This window comes from Pinus tabuliformis, chromosome 4_2, assembly GCF_031772625.1.
Source record: "Pinus tabuliformis cultivar Carrire ecotype Pingquan chromosome 4_2, CPIR1, whole genome shotgun sequence".
Taxonomy (NCBI): Eukaryota; Viridiplantae; Streptophyta; class Pinopsida; order Pinales; family Pinaceae; genus Pinus; species Pinus tabuliformis.
This window is the reverse complement of record NC_142304.1, coordinates 873,930,489-873,951,628: the sequence shown is the minus strand read 5'-3', so window position 1 is coordinate 873,951,628 and position 21,140 is coordinate 873,930,489. Positions and strand designations below refer to the sequence as shown.

At 39.7% G+C, this 21,140-nt stretch overlaps 1 pseudogene; it reads left to right on the top strand.

Moving 5' to 3' along the window:
• Positions 1-1,412: 1,412 nt before the first annotated feature.
• LOC149172481 (SKP1-like protein 1B pseudogene) lies at positions 1,413-2,211 on the top strand (annotated as a pseudogene).
• The last annotated feature ends 18,929 nt before the right edge of the window (positions 2,212-21,140 follow it).

Here is a 21,140-nt window from a genome sequence, read left to right as displayed (position 1 = left end):
AACAGTTTCGTAGCGCGCTACGAAACTGCTGTAGATGACTGTTTATGTGAAAAAAAATGAAATTGATGCTGAGGTCAGCAAATCTTAAAAGGGATTACTCGAGGCCAGCATGGAGATTATGCAATGCTATATAAGCATTCAAAAGGTGACAGGTGTGAGTATGTAAGGAAAAGGTGAAATTTTTGTCTTTGGTTGAAGTCTTCCTAAAGTTACTTTATAGCCGAAATATTAGGGTTCTGGTAGGGTTACCGAAATTTTGAGTGGTACACCTGTTCAGTTCACAAAGTGTCCAGATCATAAGGCATATTGAATTATGTGTGGTTATTAGAAGAATTAAATGGCTTGGAGCATAGTCTTTTAATGCATGAAGACTAATGGGAGGCAGAGACCGTGAACATAGGACACAGATCCTCATCAGTTGATGAGTCATCCACATATCAAGTATCCGAAGCTGCTCATTCAGTGAATGTTCCTCCAGCATGTCTTGGCTATTACTGAAGTGATATAGGTGTCAAATTTCAAGAAAGCATCAATGCACACGAAGAGATAGACTTAGAGTTTCAATGGGAATGGGACTCTATGTTTTCACAACGCAATACCTTTGTAATTAATTAGTTTGTTTAGATATGGATAAGGCAATTAATGATAGGATTTCGAGCTCCCTTCATGCTTGTTGAGGAGTCTCAAGTGGTTGTACTTTTGGTTTTCCTATATATAGAAATGACTCTGATGTAAAAAAGGTTGGACATTTTATACAAAAACAGAGTTATTTGGGCCAATGTAAAGACTTGTTACAGTAATAGTAAAACAGTGGTTGTTTCTTCTCAAGATTCTCAATGGATTATTTTGTTCAAATATGATGGTGGTGTTTTCTCTTATATGTTCTTTTACAGCCTTGTTATAACATAATCACTCAGAATTCATTTCTAATGCTCTGACTTCCTGTATGTTTGGCAAGCTGTGGTTTGTGTGAGATATGTTTGAACATCTAATGCAAAGAGCCTTGACTTCCATGAAATGACTGTGCTTTTGTTTATTAAATGTGTAAGACTCCATAGCCCAATGAAGACCAATTTGATATGTGTTCAACCAGCTTTGTTTTCATGAATTTGTAAAGAGTTAGCCATCTGTTGTTGTGATTGATTTTTATCAAAAGTCTGTGAGAGAGCCCTCTCTGATCAAGGAGACTAATCCTTGGTCTAAAGTCTGGTTGAAAGAGTTACATGAAATCTTGCTTGGCTGCAGCCCTTAGTACTAATTTTGTGATAACACCACATATCGCTCATCTCATATTGATCGAGCAAAAGTTCGTTCATACTTTCTCGAGTTCTCTTCACTTATGCACAGAAATTCAGTCCTTTCTTTTTATTCAGATCATCTTTTATTCGGATCAACTTTTTAGTTGGGGAGCCATGGCCTCGGAAAGCAAGGTGAGTTTGAAGAGCTCAGATGGCGAATTGTTTGATGTCACTGAGGCTGTGGCATTTGAATCTCAGACCATCAAGTACATGATCGAGGACACTGGCACCGCCAATGCTATTCCGCTGCCAAACGTTTCTAGTGACATACTCTCGAAGGTCATCGAATACTCAGAACCTCGCACATGAGAAATCAGCCATTTCGGAGGACGAAATCAAGACTTGGGATGAAGAATTCGTAAAAGTCGATCAGGCAACTTTGTTCGAAACTCTTATTTGATGGTTTGGTATTCTTTGAACCAAACTATCGATTTTCTTATTTGTTGTTTTGATGGGTCTAATCTACCTGAATTACCCGAACCAAATTGTTTTGAACCTCTGAGTACAGTTACCGATGGCTTCTCCAGTAAATCAATGTTCCATCAACTAATTGTTTTTTAATTTCTGAGATCCTTCAATGCTAGAAATCTCTGTGTAGTCTCATTCCATGTAATTGTTCTGCAATATCTTCGTCGCTTTCTTTAGTAATGATTAGCATATGTATATGCCTGTCCAGGCTATAGATACATTTGTATATTTTACGGAAATTTGGCTTATTAAGCTTTTCGGGTTTTTGCAGGCTACTAATTACCTAGACATAAAAAATCTGCTAGATCTTGCATTGCAGACTGTTGTCGACATGATAAAAGGGAAAACGCCTGAAGAAATACGTAGAACTTTGAACATACAGAATGATTTTACTCCTGAAGAGGAGGAGGAGGCCAGGCGTGAAAATCAGTGGGCCTTTGAATGATTCTAGGGAATTGGTGCAAAAACAGTATATATATTTCTGTGCCGTGGTGTTTGCTTTTATTGTAGTCGAGAATTTGTTTAGAAACTATTAGTGGTATACTTTTTTTTGTTTGGATTCATCAATTTCTAATACTGGACCGGCTTTGAAACTTTAAGGCCAATGGTTTGTTCTGGTTGAATAATTTTGTAAAGATCTCGGAGCAACTCCTTCAGTAGTATTGGGCTTGTCGAATTTCTGATAAATATTGCAACTATTTTTCTGTCAACTGTGTAGTGAAATGGGCTCCAATTGCATGGTTTTAACGTTTTGAATTTTTTTGAATCTATGTACACTGGATGGCTTTTTCATTTTTGATTTCATTTTATTGCACGAATGAATGCGCCTGAGTTTAGAGTATTATTGCATGAATGAATTGCCTCAGTTTAGAGGATTATTGCACGAATGAGTGGGTCCAACTGTGTGGCATGCTTGTATATGTTTCACTATAGTAATTTAGAAGGTGGGTACTAACGAAAATGCAATTTGGTTTGGAACTTTTTGTTTTTTTCTTAAAAATTGTTTTTGCAAGTAGAACATGTTGTTTTATTAAAAGAAAATTCACATGTCTTATCTGGTTTTAACATTTTGATATTTTTTAATTAATGTGTCCTGAATATCTTTTATATTTTTAATTTCCTTGCTATTATTATTGCACAAATGAATTCGCTAGATTTAGAGTATTATTGCACGAATAAATGGCCTCAGTTTGGATCCCAGGTTTTAATATTTTGATTTTGTTTTGAATTTATGTGCCTTGAAGGGATTTTATATTTTTAATTTCCTTTCTATTATTATTGCACGAATGAATTCGGTAAATTTAGAGTATTTTTGCACGAATAAATTTAGAGTTTGGATCGCCGCAGCTTGATGCTTTCTTTTGCTAGGCGCCATGTTTATTGTATCCACAAGTTGAGAGCCTTATTTTCCTGCGAAAAGCTCATAAAGTTGCAAATGAGGACATGCTCTTGCATATACACCCTGTACGCAGCTATTTCAGGGACTTTGATTTCTAGTGTTGGGATTTCTTAGTTTTTTGTTTGCACGTGTTTGGGGCCTGCCATCCCCTCTCCTGAGTGGTTGGATGAAGGCTTTTTGAAGACATTGTGATTGGTAAGTTTGGTGGAGGCCTCCATCTATTTTAATTTTCCAGGGACAATTGTACTCGAGGAAGGGTGTCTGATCCGGCCGTTCCTATTTCCTACCCTATAGCATTATAAATGCTATGTCCTTACACTTTCCTGACAACCCCGGTTGACGTCATCGCATCTCGCATCTCGGGCCTGACCATGGATCATGCCGCATGTTACATGCATCCCATCTGCAACCTCCCGCGAATACGCGTCACCCAGCTCCGGCGACTCTGCCGTCTGCCCTGTTCCTGCCAGCCAAGCTGCCTGCCTCCACTTTGGTGTATTAATGACATTTCCCAACCCTGGGTGGAGGCTCATAAACTCCTTAGCAACCATCATCGATACATTATCTGCTCAAATCCCGGCAATTCAAAATCCAACAATTGAACAAATTCACTGTGGAGCTCCGCGAAACAGAAGTTACAGAAGGTGATCCCCCTGCACAGCTGCGAAACAGGTATTTCAATCGACCTCTGTCTTGCGCGTAAGGCCAAATTGTGCTTTGAAAAGTTTGAGGTCTCCCAAGGCCAAACTATAGTGTTTGTTGGAAATAACTTCCACCGTCTACGAGTATAAAGTTTCAACCAGTGCTTTGTATATGTAATAATATAATTACTGAGGATACAGTTCTTCTATTTTCTTCTCAATATTTTCACAGCTTAAGGCTTTCAAGAGTAGATCTAACTGGGTACCTTAGTAATGAATTTACCAGTTGAAACTTGACCGCTTCTCGGATTTTAAAAAAACTCAACTATGAAGTGAAATATTTTTAAATAAATTATAATCTGCTTGCCTTTTTTCTGTAATTGCAATATCATTTTTAGAAAACATTCGCCAATCAATATAAAAATCACAACAATGGAAAGAAAATATTAGAAAACCTTTATCAAAATGTAGAGAACAAAAAATGATTAGAAACGCAGTACATTTTAAACAAGAAGAAAAGGAAAAAAAATGTTGAAATGCCAATCACCAAGGTGTGATTGATCTGCCATTTATTCCGGATATTCAGTCTCAACCTTAATTATGAAATACTCGTTCTCAGGGAAAGGAGAATATAGTTATTCCTGTCCGAATAACTATCGTTTTCCAGATGAATATTATATAAGTGGAATGTTTGTTTCTACGTTCATATGGAGAAAGCGCAAGCGGTGACCGCATAAGTCAAAAAAGACGCACATGAACTATTGTTCTGCAAATATTTTCTGCAAAGCAACAAATATCATTCTATAGTCACTCTAGAGTCTAGGGTAGTGGTATGGAGGAGAGGTTGTTGCATTATTCTAATTTCATATTTCTGGTTTGGACCTTTCTCTGTTATTTAATATTTTAAAAGACGGTGCAAGCTATACTAATAGAAGAATTCTAATGTCAACTTCTTCTTCTCATTTTTGGTGTATTTTATGATAGTTTCTTCTGTGTGATCCATAGGAAGCCGTGTCTGCCGCCCTATCGATCGCAATGCACTGAACACTACATTTGGGAAGATTGACTGCCATACCGTAAAGAGTATTCTGCAGTTTTGCGATTGGTTTGGTAATCCCTCTAACTAGATTTCCAGAGCAGTCCCTTTCGTTCCTTTTCAGACTCCTTAACGGAAAAGGTCCATCTGAGCACTTGTCACTTCAGGCTCATTATAAATCGAAGGAGACTAGAGTCATCTTTTGTTTTTTCTCGACTCTTAAAAATTGAAAAAACAAGTTGTGTCAAAGCGTCTAAAATTCATTTAATTCGGAAACATACTTCCCCTTTATTTTAGTTGATCGAGTAATCCGCAATCGTGGAAGAAAGTCAATTAAAACCCTGGGTTTGCCCAAAGGGAAAATTATAGAAAAAGCATATGTTATCCTCCTCAATCTTGATAAAAATAAAGAGGTACTGGTCAGCAATGACTGGGGAAAAATTGGGAAGAAAACTTGAAGAAACTTTGTTGGTAGCAAGTCGCTCTTGAACATGACTCTTTCACTCTGCATCCAAGTCGGGTTGGGTTGTTTCATTCACCGGTCACATCGCCATGGTCCCATCACACCATCCACATTTGGGGTTAATGCTACCAATCCATCATGTCAGTGTCGCTGATATGTTCAAGAGAAGTCATTCAGAGAATTCACCTGTGTCTCACCCGCTACAATACATTTACACTCCATTCTTTCATGACCGCCACCCTGAACCTTATATCACCAGATCGTTTTCACCTCCATTAAAATCATTTGCTCCGTTCCGTGTCATTGATGTGGGATTCATTAAGGCCCTCCTATGACAGATCTCTTCTTGTCGACATCAGCTCATTATCCAAAAAGTTGATCTAGGAACACCCCATTTAGTACTTTGAATCTTGCATGCCTCAATGGAAAGTTTCTCACTTCCGGTGACAGATTTACATCAATGGCCTTCGACCGAGAGATTTTGCGTGGTGTTCGACGCCAAGTCCTTTATTCACACCACGTGAATTGTACTGTAGTACCTTGAGGGTCATTATCATTATCGGTGATTCCTCTCGCGCCTGTTAATAGCTTACATCATTGGCTGGTAATCAGGCGATGTCTTTCCATGTTCGACTCCAGAACATCTCTCACATGGATAGACTTGTACTTCGAGTGAAGATCAGACGAGATTGAAGACCCCGAATCTAGTTTCATCCATCCGGGCTGCGATATATATTCAGGAAAATAAAGACAACAAATGTACATCATTGCTACACAGATAATCATCCAATCAAAGGGATGATGGCTCTACCAGAATCATCAGTCTACACTCAGACGATTGTCTGTCCTATGTACATGAAAATGAATTTATAAAGCTAAGAATGGGAATGCCCGCCTCAGCTAGATCATGAAAATATTATGAAGATAATGTATTGTATTGTATCTTATTACAGGTCTCCTCCCAGCTTGAAAGAATTTCGAAATCCTCATAATAAAGCATTTCACCCGACATCAGAAGATTAACGACCTCAGGCTTTAGGGGGCAACTGTTATAGACATTTTTGGGCACTACAACCCCAAGCATGAAATGTCCATAAACCAAGGGCTCCTAAGTCCCTAAAAGTGTTGTTCTAACCCCTAAAGGAACAAGGTCAACTGATTACAGCTTCTCCCAGAAGTTCTCCATGAAATAGGTGGGATTGACCCAATGGATTCCAATCTTGTGGCCTTTGATCATAAAGGATATGACCCTCAGTTACCAGCTCAACTAGCTTTCCCTATTCAAGTGAAAGCCCTCAACAAAACTGTTCATCGAACAATTATTGATGAGGGGGCATCTACATGTATTATGTCGATGAGTTGCTGGAAAAATTTGGGCTCACCAACCTTGTCGAGATCGTCAAGGACGTTAAAAGAATTTGATGGATGATCATACACTCTATACGGGATTTTAAGTAACGTGCAAGTTGAACTGGGGGAAAAACAATAGAAATTGATGTTGAAGTAATTGACGGAAACATCGATTACAACATCCTACTGGGAAGGCCCTGGATATATGCCATGGCCACAGTTGTGTTGACCTACTTCAGGAAGATTGCATTTCCCTTTCAAGGAGGAATTACAATCGTCGACCAACAAACATTTCTCCCCAACAGTTCACAAGTTACGGGAAGCATTCCAATGATCCATGGAAGCAATCATTCGCTTCAAAAAATCGGAGTAGGTCTCCTAAAAGACCCTGCCTTAATGGGTACTTTTTCCCTACCGCCTCCGAGGAATCTGGCGGAAGTGGCCACAGTGGAAACCCGCAATATGAAGTCTTTTATATCTGATGGATTTAGAAGATTCCTAAACATTTTGTCAGCATGGATCATCGCCATTTTAGAAATATTGTAGCAATCAATTTTCTTGGCCTAGGGGGCAAACCCAAATCAATGCTCATCGAGTGTTTGGATAGATAGGTCTAAGGAATATGGTACCTCTTCAGATCCTTGGTCGCATGTACATTCTACAGACAAAGGAATCAATCAGTCAATGATGTTAGGAGAGGCACCATGGGAAGATCACCACCATTGTTCCCATCTCCCGGATTACAATGAAGATTATTCCAATGACCTTAATCATCCTTCAATTTTTTATTTTCTATCAAAATACTGTAAATACGGTGGATTATGAGGATAGTTCTTTTACTTTGTTAACCTCATTAAAAATGAAACAAATCCCCTTTCCAAATCTCAAAGGTAAACCTTCATTCCAACCACCGAGTTGAATGCAATGAAGCTTGGGGGGCATGCACCTCGATTTGCGTTATTATGCTGGGGGCATGCAAACTTATCATGAGTAGTGTTACTGCAGGGTTCAAGCTCGTTAAAAAATAAACCCGCCACAAGCAATGTTACTGCAGGGTTCAAGCTCGTTAAAAAATAAACCCGCATCGAGCAGTTTTAGGACATAGTTCAAGCTCGTTACAAAATAAACATAAGTCATGAGAAAATTTTTCCCCCCAGTGTTTAAGCTCAATAAAAAAAAAATGAACCGATTTCCCAGTAAATAACCATCGTGAATGTAGTATTTCAGCCTTTAAAAGCCTTGGTCGTGTTCTCATCATCACCTCCACTCTGTATTGGCCGATAATTCACCTCCATTTGATTGTTTACCCCTTTTTGAGGAACAGCTGCAAAGAGTGATCTCACTAGCCATCCTTGTAACACTGCCGTGATTGGAAAATTCCAAACCTTACCTGGAATCAACTGCTACCCATTTTATCACTCGTTCCTCAAAAGACGAGTCTCCTTTAAGCTCTTTTCAATTGACTCATAAAATATGAAAAGATTGCCGAGCCATTGGCCTCTCCAGCACGTTAAAGGGACCGGAAGTGCTATCCCTCCTCTAAATTTTAATCTTTTTGGACCTGAGGGATTATTACACAAAAAGATCGAGCGCTTGTTTTGTTCAGCTCGTTAAAAGTATCAAAAATTCATCCCTTCTGTATTGTTTTATAATTTTTCAAACTTAAGGGATTGGATGACGAAAAAGGAATTTTGGAGTTTCCTTTACGTTCCTTTTCAGACTCTCTAAAATTGAAAAGGACTGAGTTATCTTTGTCGTTAAACTCGTTGAAATTTTAATAGCGACAAACTTGTCTATAGATGAGAACGAGTTCCACTATCGCTAGGCTCGTTAAAACATAGCGATGGGTTTGCCCGAAGGGAAAATTATAGAAAAAGCATATGTTATCCTCCTCAAGCTTAACAAAAATAAAGAGGTATTGGTCAGCAATGACTGGGGAAAAATTGGGAAGAAAACTTGAAGAAACTTTGGTGGTAGCAAGTCGCTCTTGAAGATGACACTTTCACTCCGCATCCAAGTCGGGTTGGGTTGTTTCATTCACCAGTCACATCACCATGGTCCCATCACACCATCCACATTTGGGGTTAATGCTACCAATCCATCATGTCAGTGTCGCCGATATGTTCAAGAGAAGTCATTCAGAGAATTCACCTGTGTCTCACCCGCTACAATACATTTACACTCCATTCTTTCATGACCGCCACCCTAAACCTTATATCACCAGATCGTTTTCACCTCCATTAAAATCATTTGCTCAGTTCCGTGTCATTGATGTGGGATTCATTAAGGCCCTCCTATGACGGATCACTTCTTGTCCGCATCAGCTCATTATCCAAGAAGTTGATCTAGGAACACCCCATTCAGTACTTTGAAGCTTGCATGCCTCAATGGAAAGTTTCTCACTTTCGGTGACAGGTTTACATCAATGGCCTTCGACCGAGAGATTTTGCATGGTGTTCGACGCCAAGTCCTTTATTCACACCACGTGAATTGTACTGTAGTACCTTGAGGGTCATTATCATTATCGGTGATTCCTCTCGCGCCTGTTAACAGCTTACATCATTGGCTGGTAATCAGGCGATGTCTTTCCATGTTCGACTCCAGAACATCTCTCACATGGATAGACTTGTACTTCGAGTGAAGATCGGACGAGATTGAAGACCCCAGATCTAGTTTCATCCATTCGGGCTGCGATATATATTCAGGGAAATAAAGACAACAAATGTACATCATTGCTGCACAAATAATCATCCAATCAAATGGATGATGGCTCTACTAGAATCATCAGTCTACACTCAGACGATTGTCTGTCCTATGTACATGAAAATGAATTTATAAAGCTGAGCATGGGAATACCCGCCTCAGCTAGATCATGAAAATATTATGAAGATAATGTATTGTATTGTATCATATTACAGGTCTCCTCCCAGCTTGAAAGAACTTCGGATCCTCATAATAAAGCATTTCACCCAACATCAAAAGATTAACGACCTCATGCTTTAGGGGGCAACTGTTATAGACATTTTTTGGCACTACAACCCCAAGCATGAAATGTCCATAAACCAAGGGCTCCTAAGTCCCTAAAAGTGTTGTTCTAACCCCTAAAGGAACAAGGTCAACTAATTACAGCTTCTCCCAGAAGTTCTCCATGAAAAAATACTCAGAACTGGTCAAAACTGGATCATTTCACTTGCTCCATGGCCAGGGTGCGATGCATCGCACCTTGTACACATGGGAAGTGCGTTGCATTTCAAAAATCCCTTCTATGGGGTGCGATGGACAGGAAAAGACAAGTGGCGGAGACAGTTTGCGAGGTGGATGATCATGGAATCTTCCAAAAACTTCTCCTGGGACACTTGCCTCTCAGAATCGGCCAAGGATGAGTAAGAGATCAATGAGATCTCCAAGTGGCATCAAGAACTATCAGAGAGAAGACACTAATCAAAAACCCAGAGCTGACTCACACCTCTGCAAATATCTATATATAGATCTCTCCTCCCAGAGATCCAGAGGTTAGAGGCTGGAATTTTGGATATTGTAAGGAATTGTTGTTGGTTTCTTGAGACAAACATCAAATTGTTGGGTGATCTAAGCTTTGTTTGAGGTGAAGAGGGGTTTCTTTGCTGGAAGGTTGATGCCGGGTCAGAACAACTGGTTGTAACTCCTCTTGGCTCTTTCTTGTTTATCAATAAAAGCTATTCAAGTTTTCCTCCATGCTCTTGTATCATTGATGTTTGCCGCATTTGTATGGTCAATTTACATCTGATCCTAGATTGTTTATGATTATAGATCCATGTCTTTGTATATTGCTATGCTACTGTGATCTTACACGTACTTTGTGAAGTTGGGTGTGCAAGGGAGCAGGTAGCTAAAGACTATCAAAGAAGAGAGGAATCAAATTAGGAGATTAGCGCAAGACAGAGGTTGGTCTTCTTATTCTTCTTTATTTATAATTCATAAAGGAAAAACGAAAGTAGCTTTTCTCTGTTTGTTTCTAAGGCAGCTGTCATACCTTAGTGGGATAGAGCAGTTCTATATAGACACTTTTCCCTGTAACAAAATGGCGACCACAGTGGGAGCGAATTAGTTTGTTTGTTTATCATTACTTGTTTTCTATTTCATAAACTTACAGGTAGTATTTGAACTGCATTTGCCATAATAAATGCAAAGTAGATAAATGCTACTTCAATCCATCTACTGGATCTGTTTATGATTTAAACAACCGATTCACAAACTATCTGATTGCCCTTGTGATAGCTCTTAGATCCTCCTTAGATCTACCCCTGATTGTTGCATTAGTGATTACTTTTTGCTCGTCCAAAACCCAAGAACTGAACTGCAAACTGTGACCCGAAACCCAAACAGAGTCTCGTTTCTGGCCCAGCGCAGGTACTGTTCAGAGAATCTGAACTTCAGCGCACTTCCCGAGTGGACAAGGTGCGCTGCATTTCAAATTCTCTGTGTTACAGGTGCGCTGATCAGACTAGGCTCTGTGCAATTTTGGTTTCTGTGATTCATTCTTTCCAGTTCTATTCCTGAATTTTGCTGCCTGTGATCAGTATATGTCTGTTTGAAACCCCTTTTCCTTGTTGTTATTCCGCCTCCTTTGTACAAAAGAACTGTAAATGTTTTTGTGTGTTTGTTGAGTCATTTTCAGTTCTCCTTTGCAAAAGTAGCATAATCGTACTGTCGTCCTTTGATTTGGAACTGTCGCAAGTGTCGATTTCGATCATAGGAAAGAGTTTGATTGCTGTTGATGGTCGATTATCCTGTTACTATTGTTTTTGGTCTGAATTTGTAATTTTCTAGTGTCAAGAACAAGTATTCATTTCAAAATCATAAGGTGTTGTGATCGTCTCCATTTTCGATTTCGAAAAGAAACTTGTTGATATTTGTTGCTTGAAAAGAAATTCAGATTTGTGAATCAACTTTCTTTTTAGCATTCATATATTAAGAAAGTCGAAAAACAAATACATGCATGTGCATTTGCATATAGACAGTCTGATTAGTTTGATTTAGGAAAAGTGCATTTAGAGTGTGCTCTTTGCTCTTTGTGAAAAGATTTTGTCTTTCTTTCCTTAGTAGCTAGGATTTTCATTGCACAAAGAAGATAAAAAGTTTGTTTATCATCTTAGATTGCATTTTAGGAATTACATCTACATCTCACGGTGAACCTGAAAGGGAAACTTCATAAACAAGATCAACTTAAAATAAATTCAATGAATCTAACAACGCTTTGGAACCTAACGCACAACATTTAGAAATCTAGGCTAGAGACGTATTCCGGCGTCATAAAGCCTGGTAACTGTTGTTCTCACTGATGGTTGGGTGATTCCTCCACTTTGAGATGATAAGTGACAGTACGGACTTGTGCTCCCACGTATCGTCGAGTATATTTTGGGAGACCCCAATAGGCTTAATCCTTTATCCATAGGAAGCCGTGTCTGTCGCCTTATCGATCGCAATGCACTGAACACCGCATTCGGGAAGATTGACTGTCGTACCGTAAAGAGTATTCTGCAGTTTTGTGATTGGTTTGGTAATCCCTCTAACTAGATTTCCAGAGCAGTCCCTTTCGTTCCTTTTCAGACTCCTTAACGGAAAAGGTCCATCTGAGCACTTGTCACTTCAGGCTCATTATAAATCGAAGGAGACTAGAGTCATCTTTTGTTTTTTCTCGACTCTTAAAAATTGAAAAAACAAGTTGTGTCAAAGCATCTAAAATTCATTTAATTCGGAAACATACTTCCCCTTTATTTTAGTTGATCAATTAATCCACAATCGTGGAATAAAGTCAATTGAAACCCTGTCGTTCGCGGAGGCTTACGAGTCAACCGTCTTTGTCTCCGGAATCGAAGCTAGTACGGACAAAGTGAACTCGTTTAACCGGTTCCAAATCTCCTGTTAAAGTTAGAACAAGTGTTCCAACAACATCAGAGACTCCGATTACTCCAAACATTTCTGGAATCCCTGCCTCTACAGAAGAAGTTCAGCAGCCACAGAAGGACAGTAGTACTGATCCTAGTCTAAGGATAAGCACTTGTGTTATCAAACCAGTTCCATTTAAAACTGGTTCGGAGAGTCTTGCTCTTCAAACATCTGTCGATGCCGATTCCATACCTTCTTCGGCACCAAAAATATTCTACGGACCTGACGGTCTACCCCTTCCACCTGGTCTGATTGCCATAGAAGAGATTGTGGAAGATCCTCCAACTAGTACTCCATCACAATTTGGAGTCGGGATCACTCTATATCCTTCTTCATTAGAAGTTAGTCTACCGCCAGCGGAAGCTCCTGTAGAATCGCTAGGTAATCTTTTGGATAGACTAGAAATGTCTGAACAACCGTCAATATCTAGGACTGTGTCGTCTGACATAGCGACGACAGAACTCCCTGCTATCACTCCAACAATGTTCGTCAGTATACCATCTGTCCCGACTAGCTCTCAACCGCTATAAGGAGCCCACTCAGGGGCCATTTCGACAGTATGGTCTATTCCTGTTTGTTCATCCGGAATAATATCCGGAAACTCTTATATTGAGTCTCAACGAATTGATCCATTTGGAGGTCAATTTGGGCCGTCCGGCCCTCAAGGGCAAACCATTCCCTTGAGTTCTGGATTACCACCGTATGGAGGGCAGTATAACCTTTCACTATCCCCTCCGGGAGGATATCCATACGGGAGTTCACAACAACATTTGGGTTATACTAGAATTACCTCAAGCGGTTGGGTACCAATACTACCTCAACAACCAAGAGTTGTATACTCGATGCAACAATGCTTACCTATGTCAAATATACCAACTATGCCAGCTATTGTGACAGTGTCGCAAGTTCAAGCACTGCCTGTTGTATGCCAACCTCAAGTTTCTCAGGTTGTAATGCAACAACCCCTTGACCCTACAACTCAACCACAATCGCCGACTGGTGGAATGACACAAGTTCAGACGGGTACAATTACCCCTCATCTTGGTTAAACTGTTAGTATCGGGCAACAACACATGGCTTCACAACCATGGCTGATTCAATCTCAACAACCGCCATTCCAGCAATCATATCAAGGACCTGAGCAACAAGTCTTTGTAAGTAATGGGCAACTGCATTTCCAAAGCGATATCAACAACCATATTATAATGGTTATGCCCATCAACCTTGTCAAAGTTGCCAGCATCAAATACATTATGCTGGTATGCAAAGACCCACTGCTCAGGCGATTCCATCTTATCCTGGGTATGCTTCACCTAACCTGAATCAACAGTTGCCCGTTGTAGCAACTCTAGAATTACCAGATCTAAACCGTCTGACGAATGATCCAATTGCTTATGCCCCTTGGTGGCCAGTGATTCCACATAAACTTCCGTCAGATATTCCTAAATTTAATGGAAATCCGAGTGAAGACCCGTCGAATCATGTGATGAAATTTCATCTGTGGTGTTCATCAAACACCCTAAATGATGATTCGATTAGGCTTCACCTTTTCCAAAGGACATTAACTGGTCTGGCAGCAAAATGGTATATCGAATTACCTAGAGCTTCGTTTGACAACTTCAGTACCCTAGCCACAACCTTTTTAACCCATTTTCAGTTATCGATAAGGTACGAAACGGGAACAGAACTTCTTACCAATTTCAAGCAGACAACGACCACTCACATATCTGATCATATTCATGAGTGGCGACGTCGTCGTAGAATGGTAAAAACGTACGTTCCTGATCAGCTTTTAGCCGAATGGTTTATTAAGTCATTATTACCTTCCATTACCGAAGATGTGGCAAAAGGGGGTGTCGTCACCGAAGAGCAAGTTATCCCTCGTGCACAATATTTGGACTTGATTTACACTCAGTCTGACACACTCTACGATAAAATACCTGACGCTCCTAGACCCGAATTCTCAGTTCCTCCTCCTCCTAAATCAAATAATGACTCTCATGCCGGCGATGGCGTGATTGGTAATACAAACACGAAATCAACAAAGGCTACATCTAAAAAGGCCCGTAAGATTTCTAGTCAAAATGCAAATGAGGAACTTCTTGTCTCGGAAGTAAATGTCGTGTCGACCAATAAGGGAAAACAACTGAAGCAACCAGGGGGCAAGAAGAAAAAGAAGGGAGAAAAAAGAAGCAAGATGAGTCATCTCCTGAAAAACCTTTTGCAAACCCTTCCATAAAGCTGAAGTTAAGAAACTCTTTAAGAGTTCAAAAACCTCAACAGTATTGACTGATCCATTTCCAAACCCGGGAACCAAACTGGTTGCTAATCAAAATGCTTCCCGATCCCAAGTGCTTATGTTGTCTATCTCAAAGCAGCAAAATGATGCCTTGACAAGGAATAAAGATTACGGGAATCCACAGCTGTCGAATAACAAGGTTAATGAATAACCTAGTAATTCGACAACAACTTTGACCGAAGTTGTGCCACCCATCATTCCTGAACCAATGATAAAGTCGTCAAAGGGAGTAGTACACAAATCGACATTTAATCCTCGTGCAAAAGTAGCACAGAATTATAATATAGTAGAGGACCTGGCCTAATCACCGTCCGCTATGTCGAAACTTGAGGTACCGCAAAATTGCCCCTCCCAAAAGCAAGCTTTATTATCAGAAATAGGTGGGATTGACCCAATGGATTCCAACCTTGTGGCCTTTGATCATAAAGGATATGACCCTCAGTTACCAGCTCAACTAGCTTTCCTTATTCAAGTGAAAGCCCTCAACAAAACTGTTCATCGAACAATTATTGATGAGGGGGCATCTACATGTATTATGTCGATGAGTTGCTGGAAAAATTTAGGCTCACCAACCTTGTCGAGATCGTCAATGACATTAAAAGAATTTGATGGACGATCATACACTCTATACGGGATTTTAAGTAACTTGCAAGTTGAACTGGGGGGAAAACAGTAGAAATTGATGTTGAAGTAATTGAAGGAAACCTCGATTACAACATCCTACTGGGAAGGCCCTGGATATATGCCATGGCCACAGTTGTGTCGACCTACTTCAGGAAGATTGCATTTCCCTTTCAAGGAGGAATTACAATCGTCGACCAACAAAAATTTCTCCCCAATAGTTCACAAGTTACGGGAAGCATTCCAATGATCCATGGAAGCAATCATTCGCTTCAAAAAATCGGAGTAGGTCTCCTAAAAGACCTTGCCTTAATGGGTACTTTTGCCCTACCGCCTCCGAGGAATCTGGCGGAAGTGGCCACAGTGGAAACCCGCAATATGAAGTCTTCTATATCTAATGGATTCAGAAGATTCCTAAACATTTTGTCAGCATGGATCATCGCCATTTTAGAAATATTGTAGCAATCAATTTTCTTGGCCTGGGGGGCAAACCCAAATCAATGCTCATCAAGTGTTTGGATAGATAGGTCTAAGGAATATGGTACCTCTTCAGATCCTTGGTCGCATGTACATTCTACAGACAAAGGAATCAATCAGTCAATGATGTTAGGAGAGGCACCATGGGAAGATCACCACCATCGTTACCATCTCCCGGATTACAATGAAGATTATTCCAATGACCTTAATCATCCTTCAGTTTTTTATTTTCTATCAAAATACTGTAAATACGGTGGATTATGAGGATAGTTCTTTTACTTTGTCAACCTCATTAAAAAATGAAACAAATCCCCTTTCCAAATCTCAAAGGTAAACCTTCATTCCAACCACCGAGTTGAATGCAATGAAGCTTGGGGGGCATGCACCTTGATTTGCGTTATTATGCTGGGGGCATGCAAACTTATCATGAGCAGTGTTACTGCAGGGTTCAAGCTCGTTAAAAAATAAACCCGCCACGAGCAGTGTTACTGCAGGGTTCAAGCTCGTTAAAAAATAAACCCGCATCGAGCAGTTTTAGGACATAGTTCAAGCTCGTTAAAAAATAAACATAAGTCATGAGAAAATGTTTCCCCCCAGTGTTTAAGCTCAATAAAAAAAAAATGAACCGATTTCCCTGTAGATAACCATCGTGGATGTAGTATTTCAGCCTTGGTCGTGTTCTCATCATCACCTCCACTCTGTATTGGCCGATCATTCACCTCCATTTGATTGTTTACCCCTTTTTGAGGAACAACTGCGAAGAGTGATCTCACTAGCCATCCTTGTAACACTGCTGTGATTGGAAAATTCCAAACCTTACCTGGAATCAGCTGCTACCCATTTTATCACTCGTTCCTCAAAAGACGAGTTTCCTTTAAGCTCTTTTCAACTGACTCGTAAAATATGAAAAGATTGCCAAGCCATTGGCCTCTCCAGCTCGTTAAAGGGACCGGAAGTGCTATCCCTCCTCTAAATTTTAATCTTTTTGGACCTGAGGGATTATTACACAAAAAGATCGAGCGCTTGTTTTGTTCGGCTCGTTAAAAGTATCGAAAATTCATCCCTTCTGTATTGTTTTATACTTTTTCAGACTTAAGGGATTAGATGAAGAAAAAGGAATTTTGGAGTTTCCTTTACGTTCCTTTTCAGACTCTCTAAAATTGAAAAGGACCGAGTTATCTTTGTCGTTAAACTCGTTAAAATTTTAATAGCGACAAACTTGTCTATAGACGAGAACGAGTTTCACTATCGCTAGGCTCGTTAAAACATAGCGATGGGTTTGCCCGAAGGGAAAATTATATAAAAAGCATATGTTATCCTCCTCAAGCTTGACAAAAATAAAGAGGTACTGGTCAGCAATGACTAGGGAAACATTGGGAAGAAGACTTGAATAAACTTTGTTGGTAGCAAGTCGCTCTTGAACATGACACTTTCACTCCGCATCCAAGTCGGGTTGGGTTTTTTCATTCACCGGTCACATCGCCATGGTCCCATCACACCATCCACATTTGGGGTTAATGCTACCAATCCATCATGTTAGTGTCGCCGATATGTTCAAGAGAAGTCATTCAGAGAATTCACCTGTGTCTCACCCACTACAATACATTTACACTCCATTCTTTCATGACCACCACCCTGAACCTTATATCACCAGATCGTTTTCACCTCCATTAAAATCATTTGCTCAGTTCCGTGTCATTGATGTGGGATTCATTAAGGCCCTCCTATGATGGATCACTTCTTGTCGACATCAGGTCATTATCCAAGAAGTTGATCTAGGAACACCCCATTCAGTACTTTGAAGCTTGCATGCCTCAATGGAAAGTTTCTCACTTCCGGCGACAGGTTTACATCAATGGCCTTCGACCGAGAGATTTTGCGTGGTGTTCGACGCCAAGTCCTTTATTCACACCACGTGAATTGTACTGTAGTACCTTGAGGGTCATTATCATTATCGGTGATTCCTCCCGCGCCTGTTAACAGCTTACATCATTGGCTGGTAATCAGGCGATGTCTTTCCATGTTCGAATCCAGAACATCTCTCACATGGATAGACTTGTACTTCAAGTGAAGATCGGACGAGATTGAAGACCCCGGATCTAGTTTCATCCATCCGGGCTGTGATATATATTCAGGGAAATAAAGACAACAAATGTACATCATTTCTGCACAGATAATCATCCAATCAAAGGGATGATGGCTCTACCAGAATCATCAGTCTACACTCAGACGATTGTCTGTCCTATGTACATGAAAATGAATTTATAAAGCTAAGCATGGGAATGCCCGCCTCAGCTAGATCATGAAAATATTATGAAGATAATGTATTGTATTGTATCTTATTACAGGTCTCCTCCCAGCTTGAAAGAAATTCGGATCCTCATAATAAAGCATTTCACCCGACATCAGAAGATTAACGACCTCAGGCTTTAGGGGGCAACTGTTATAGACATTTTTGGGCACTACAACCCCAAGCATGAAATGTCCATAAACCAAGGGCTCCTAAGTCCCTAAAAGTGTTGTTCTAACCCCTAAAGGAACAAGGTCAACTGATTACAGCTTCTCCCAGAAGTTCTCCATGAAAAAATACTTAGAACTAGTCAAAACTGGATCATTTCACTTGCTCCATGGCCAGGGTGCGATGCATCGCACCTTGTACACACGGGAAGTGCGTTGCATTTCAAAAATCCCTTCTATGGGGTGCGATGGATGGGAAAAGACAAGTGGCGGAGACACTTTGTGAGGTGGATGATCATGGAATCTTCCAGAAACTTCTCCTGGGACACTTGCCTCTCAGAATCGCCCAAGGATGAGTAAGAGATCAATGAGATCTCCAAGTGGCATCAAGAACTATCAGAGAGAAGACACTAATAAAAAACCCAGAGCTGACTCACACCTCTGCAAATATCTATATATAGATCTCTCATCCCAGAGATCCAGAGGTTAGAGGCTGGAATTTTGGATATTGTAAGGAATTGTTGTTGGTTTCTTGAGACAAACATCATATTGTTGGGTGATCTAAGCTTTGTTTGAGGTGAAGAGGGGCTTCTTTGCTGGGAGGTTGATGCTGGGTCAGAACAACTGGTTGTAACTCCTCTTGGCTCTTTCTTTTTTATCAATAAAAGCTATTCAAGTTTTCCTCCATGCTCTTGTATCATTGATGTTTGCTGCATTTGTATGGTCAATTTACATCTGATCCTAGATTGTTTATGATTATAGATCCATGTATTTGTATAGTGCTATGCTACTGTGATCTTACAGGTACTTTGTGAAGCTGGGCGTGCAAGGGAGCACGTAGCTAAAGACTATCAAAGAAGAGAGGAGTCAAATTAGGAGATTAGCGCAATACAGAGGTTGGTCTTCTTATTCCTCTCTATTTATAATTCATAAAGGAAAAACGAAAGTAGCTTTTCTCTGTTTGTTTCTAAGGCAGCTGTCACACCTTAGTGGGATAGAGCAGTTCTATATAGACACTTTTCCCTGTAACAGGAGGTGAGGGGTCTAAATATGGTTGGGCCTTCGACTGACCCACACCAAATTTTTAAGTGATGTTGGGCTGCCAAATGGCAACCCAGGACTAGGCCATGTGGCACCCATTCATTGGTCCACTTCAATTAAGCATGAACCAATCAGACATGCCCAAAAACCAGCGAACCAAAACTTGCCTTGTTCTAACTTGTCACTGGGTCGTACCCTACAGAGTCACCTTGCTAACTCAGCAATACAAAATCCGAGTCCGCTGCCCTTCTCAATTTTAGTTGTTTCACTAAATGATCATCACAAGATAACTTGAGTATACAGTGTCGAATTGAGGTTAAACGAACGTTGTTTGATTCATAATAACAAGAACTTCTATTTGGCGATGGTTTCAAGACTTTCTAATAACTTTCATTTTTGAGTTAAAAATAGATCACCTGATCATATACAATTGTTGTAAATTTCCATGTAGGTTATTACAGGAGTTGCTATTGTTACAAGTGCCATCATAGGTTCTACTTCAATTACTACAATTCCTATCAGCCAGTTGCCACAACACCTACCAGTGAGTTGCTACAACACTTATCAATGAATTGTTATAATATCTATTAGGTAGGTGTAGGTATGTTTCTTTTTCCTTTATTTAAGCTAAGTTCATTCAATGCTGTGGATTTGTATTTGGAAAGACACTTATAATTCCATCCTAATTCCTCATCCATTTCCATTTCCTTTCTCAAAGGTTGACACTCTCTTCAGTTTGTGAGGTATCATTACCTTTTCATTCTATAACATTCCCTCACCATTCTTATCAATCTCCACTCCAATATTCATACATGACAAGGGTTCAAAATTTTCAAGAGTAAAATAATTTGTTGCAACCACACAAGAACCCATAGTAAGAACGATAAAAGTATTTATTGGTTCCACACAAGAACTAGTAGTAATAACAATAAAAGGTCTTGCTACTACCACACAAGAACTAGTAGCCATAAAGATAAGATGTTGTTGCTCCAATTTAACCAACAATGGAAAATTAACCAGATGAAAGGGAGAACCCACATTTATAAATGTGATATATCTCTTGTTTGTCCATGATCATTTTCAAATCTACCATTTTAAGTAGCATATCCAACTTATTAGTGTGTTTAATATGCAAGCAACAACAAGGACATTTGACAACAATAATAAAATAAATAAGACCTATTCTTGCTACACAAAACTAAGAATAGGAAATGAAACATCATCATGTCACAAGAATTTAGCTATTAGGATGTTGTTGTTACTACTCTTATAACAATATTGCTGCTACTATACTTTTTATGTGCAAAGAAGGGTTTGTCTATATCTCAAAATTTGTGCACCGGATGGTTATGATTTGTTTTGAGGGAAAATAATAAAATATGATAATTATGCTTGCAGAACTTTATACTAAATTACTTTGTAGATAATGGATAAAAGAAGTTTTCCACTACTCCTACAACATTGTCAATGCAACTCCTTATAGATGGTTGTTACAATCTCATTAAATTTGTTCCAGGATGTTAATTTTGAAGTTTCAAAGATTCTATATAAAAATTCCCAACAAGAATTTGAGGGAAACAAAATTTTTTCACAATAGGGATAGGTTTTCAATGGGCAAAAGAAGTGTCCCCCCAGTATGGCTAATAAGAGGTATTAAATTGC